The sequence below is a fragment of the Epinephelus fuscoguttatus genome, linkage group LG1, assembly GCF_011397635.1.
Source record: "Epinephelus fuscoguttatus linkage group LG1, E.fuscoguttatus.final_Chr_v1".
Lineage (NCBI taxonomy): Eukaryota > Metazoa > Chordata > Actinopteri > Perciformes > Serranidae > Epinephelus > Epinephelus fuscoguttatus.
The window spans coordinates 18,477,216-18,482,431 of NC_064752.1; positions in this window are offsets into that span (position 1 = coordinate 18,477,216).

Below are 5,216 nucleotides of genomic sequence, written 5' to 3' on the forward strand. Positions count from 1 at the left end.
GTATTTTTCAATGTCTTCGCACAGAACGTAAAGGGTGGCAGCATTAGGTTTCAAAACCGACTGCCACTTCTTAATTTGTGAGTCCCAGAGGGCTCCTGCATGTTTTTTTTAATTCTATTAGTGTAACTTGTCAAAATGAATGGGAGAGGAAATCATCTCAAATTATAAATCACAGCTAACATGGTGCAAAGAGCCCCATGTGCACAACTAAGGGTGGCAGTGTACAACATTTCTTTAGTTTTCCAGCCCAGAGTATCAGTCTTAAGTCATAATATCACAAAGTGGTTTCACTGCAAGGACAATTATGTTTTATATTTCTGAGTCGTCTGATTCCATTTTGGCCCGAACATAAAAACATAAAGACAACCAAACAAGTCGTAACACTGAGTGAGTCTCATAAACAGTGATACACAGTTAGACAGTTGCTGCTGCTACATGTGCTGCCTGTGTGTTTCAGCACTGAGTGATCTGAGGAGACATTTCCTCCATATCCTTTATGTATGCACGCTGACAGCTGGGAGGAAGTGGACACATGCAGGAGAAGCAGCTGCAGGTTGGAGGTCACATTTGGGATGAAACTGTTCCGAATCATAAAGCAGCTCGCTGAAGGCTAAATTAGACCCATGTGTCATCATCTCACTCCTGAATGGTAAAGATATTAAATACAGTGTCCTCACACTCAGATGAGCTGATTTAAATCTAGATGTGCATTTATATTATAAGTGGTTGTGGCTCAGAAGGTAGAGAGCGGATCACCAATCGGAAGATCAGTGGTTTGATCCCCGGCTCTTCCAGTCTGCATGCTGAAGTATCCTTGAGCAAGATACTGAACCCCAAATTGCTCCCAATGGCTGTTCCATCAGTGTGTGAGTGTGATAAAAACTGAGTACCAGGTGGCACCTTGTATGGTAGTCTTTGTAGTGTAAAAGTGCTTTGAATGGTTAGGAGACTAAAAAGGTGCTTAACAAGTGCAGGTCCATCCATTTATATCCACAAACAATACATGAAATATCTGCATGAATCTGCCTGTTTTGAGACATATGCAATTTTTTGAAATGTGTTATTGTGTTAGTTAATTGTTAGTTAACATGTTAGTAAGTAGTCAGAGGGGCACGTTGCCCATTTTCAGCCAGGTCTGTGTCACCATGGTGAGGGGAGTATGTGCAGATGAACGAGTCTGGCTTCCCCTCGCGCTGGCAAACACGTCATTTGGCGTCATCCAGTGGATTTTGGCTAGCACACAGGCAGGAACCTTCAAGGGCTGGCAGCACGGTGGCACCTTAACACAATTTATCTGTACACACTGTCCACACCGCGGTGACAAAGACCCCGTTGAAAATCTGCAAAGTATGCCTTTAATAATTCCTTGACTAGATAGATAATTACCACAAAACCTCAATTAAACACCCAGTCCCTTTTACTAGCCCAGTGTGGCTATACATTTTGACAAATAAACGTTCGTCTCTATTAGATGCCTGGGGTCTCTTTTATGCAGTGCATAGCATCCATACTAAAAATGTACATACTGACAAAAGTCAAAAATGGCGTGCGCCAAAAAATATTTGCCAATTTCTACAATCAGGCTTCCATCTCACCATCTGCGCCATCAATTTCTCATCTCTAAAATGTTCGTAAGTGTGGGTCAAAGTTTCGCCAATCAAGTCTGTTTTTACAGATCACAAATTTTGCGTGGAAAGTGCCGTACACCTCTTTCAGTTCTTGTTCTGTGTGTACACAATGTTTAGAAATGAGTCCCTGGTCTGATTGCCAAGTAGTTTCATTTTTTCATAGAGGTTCTTTGGATGTATAACCCTATCGATTTCAGTGATTTATAGGACAACTTTGGTATTTTTCAACCTGGGCTCTATTTCCCCATGTGTATGTGTGCGTATGATTCATGGGTACCACTCGTTCTAAAATTGGTTCAGTATTGAGCTGGGAAATGAGCTAAAACGGTAATGGGGGCAAATGCGTCCCGTATAAAAGTACTTTTTTTCGCCACTGACCGGTTCAGATCGCCAGTGCTATCTCTGTAAATAGCATGCTAACTTAGCCTTTCCCTTACCTCTGGGCTGTGTGATGTCACAAGCTTTGCTCCACTGTGTCTGTAGCTCTCTCTACTCGTGGGACAGCCATTTTCTTGAGGAAGAGGTGTTGCGGGATTGGATATCTTCTCTTCTTCGGCTGGCAGTAGTCATCTTGGGAGAAGTGAGCACTGCAGACCCGAAGGTCTGCAATGCGCAGTGTCTGCAGAGGAGTGTTAGCATCCATTTGTAGCACAACTAGCCACAACTTCAGCATCTCGCCGTCCGACAAGGGCAGCCTGTGAAAGCTGTACGGGGTGTTGCGCGACATCCTGTTCTTGCGTTCGGGAAAAAGGCCCGTTTATTTGAGCACTCCAAAAACTCCGGTAACACTCCAGAGGGTAGCATGTAAAAGACTCCGTCCTCTGACTCTTCTAGCGTAACACACACTTCACACACACATACTCATTTACAATACCAAGCAGGGACGCCATCCACCTCTCTGCCCCAACACTGACTGACAGCTGACTCCACTCATTCACAGTCACCACTGCCCCAGGGCCGCTACAATATGCTATCTACAGAGATAGCACTGGCAATCTGAACCGGTCAGTGGCGAAAAAAAGCACTTTTATACGGGACGCATTTGCCCCCATTACTGTTTTCGCTCGTTTCGCGGCTCAATACTGAACCAATTTTAGAACGAGTGGTACCCATGAATCATACGCACACATACACATGGGGAAATAGGGCCCAGGTTGAAAAATACCGAAGTTGTCCTTTAAGCAAATAATAGCTTGGGCTACTAATTGAAGTTTTACGGTAGTTTCCTACTTAGATTCACGACACTGCTTTGAAAAGGAGTCTTTAGAGATGGTTTAATGTCCACCAGCTGGTCAGCTCAATATGCTGCTGTGTTTCATGTGTTAAATTTGGTTGTTCAGTTAGTTGGTTGGTTGGTTGGTTGGTTGGTTGGTTGGTTGATGGGCTGGTTGCTCTTTTGGTTGGTCGGTCAATCTGTTGGTCGTTTTGTTGGTTGGTCGGTTGGGTAAGAGCTCAAAGGGTGAGAAAGACCACTTCCTGTATCTGAAAAGCTTTTCTCTTTCTTTTATTAATAAAACAACCAAAGCCAAGAAGTTTTTAAGCTGCAGTCAATGTGACACAGAAGAGACAGAAAGAGTTATAAATCTGCTTTATGAACACAACAGAGAACTCTATAAATATTCAAAGTGCTGATGTGACAATAAAGAATACACGGATAAAACATACAAGTCTATAAAGTCTCTTTGGCTCTATCAGAAGTTCAGATATGCAGAGATGATTTATTCACTATCCCTGTTTCATTGCTTTTGAATTCTGAGTTATAACTTCCTTCTCTTTCTCTCTTAGCGTTCGTCCATCCATCTGGGACGCATCACCAACATCAGGCCTGATATTAAAACTTCCAGATGACAGAAGCAGATCAGAGGGCACCGAGTTTCCTGACAGTCAGCTACATATCTTTTCTGGACACGGAGAACTGAAGGAAGAGGACGGAAAAATAGATTTGGATTTTATCTTATAAAAAAGTTTAAGTTTAATATTTCTGCAGATGACACGTATGTTACATTTGTGCCTTTCATACCTATCAAATCATCCTAGTACATGAGCTTACTGTGTTACCATGTGTTGGAGGGGGCGGTGGATGGCGTGTCACCTCGGCAAGATGCCTGCCAAGCTGCAGACCAACAACCAAACCAGCTGTGTGTTTTAGCAACCCGTCACTGTTTTTCCAGCTGCTTTCCAGTCACCAAATGTGGGTGTGTTTTAGCGACCCATCGTTTTTTACCAAAACAGTATATTTCCTAACCATAGCCAGGTGGTTTTTGTGCCTAAACCTATCCACATGTTGACCACAGCGTCCACTACACAGCAATATACAAATGGAACATATCAGTGGTTTGCAGATGCATACAGTGCCAACATTTATCTGACACTTGGGTACATTCAATGCTCAGTCAATGCTTGGCGCCTTGTTGGGCTTTTCTATAAATTAACCTAATGCTAAGGACAGTGTTTGGAGTTCATTTTTTCCCGTAACCGCTTATCCTGCTGGGTGTCGCGGGGGGCTGGAGCCTATCCCAGCTGACATTGGGTGAGAGGCAGGGTACACCCTGGACAGGTCACCAGACTATCGCAGGGCTGACACATAGAGACAGACAACCATTCACACTCACATTCACACCTATGGACAATTTAGAGTCACCAATTAACCTGCATGTCTTTGGACTGTGGGAGGAAGCTGGAGTACCTGGAGAAAACCCACGCTGACACGGGGAGAACATGCAAACTCTCACAGAAGGGCTCCCCCACTCTGGGTTCAAACCAGGAACCCTCTTGCTGTGAGGCGACAATACTAATGACTGCACCACCGTGCTGCTGATTGGACTTGTTTACATTATTTGGGTAGTTCCTCTCAAACATCCTTCCTTCCTTTTCCTTTCACTAACACAACAAGTATAACACACGTATAGTTTCCCTGACATCTCCAGACTGAGACTTAACGGTCTGCATTCTGTATATCAGAAATGTCAAATCTATAACATGATGGAGGGAGTGATAAACAACTTCCAGATTGTGTTCCTTGTATATGCACCTCTTCCTTCCCTCGCCAATAAAGCACTATATCCAGGTCACGCAACCAAAGCCCGTGGCTCAGGTGTTTCCTCTCTGACCGCAGCGAAGGTGGCCAGGAAACTGTCCCTATGGCTCGTTTCATGACACATATGGTTTCTTTTAGACACATCCTCCGTAAACTTCCTCCTTCAGTCCAACAGTGGCTGCAGGATCTCTTTTACTAGTCTGTCAGTGTTGTGGGAGAGAGATATTTACTTTATTTTTTCATGCTCTTTTTTGATCTTGCAGCCTTGATTTAAATATTTCCAGATGTTTTATTCTCTCTTTTCATATCTGTGTGGACTTATTACAAGCTGCAGTGGACTAATCTGCTCTTCCCTAATAAATGACGGATCCCAGTTTGAATGAGATTTAGCCCGTCCTGAGAGGCTCACTCATTGGAGGAAATTGGATGGGCAACGTAAGCGCTCCTCTTGAATGGGAAAACAGCAGAGGGAGAAAAAACGGGCAGAGCAACACACACACACACACACACACACACACACACACACACACACACACACAGGAGGGTGACAG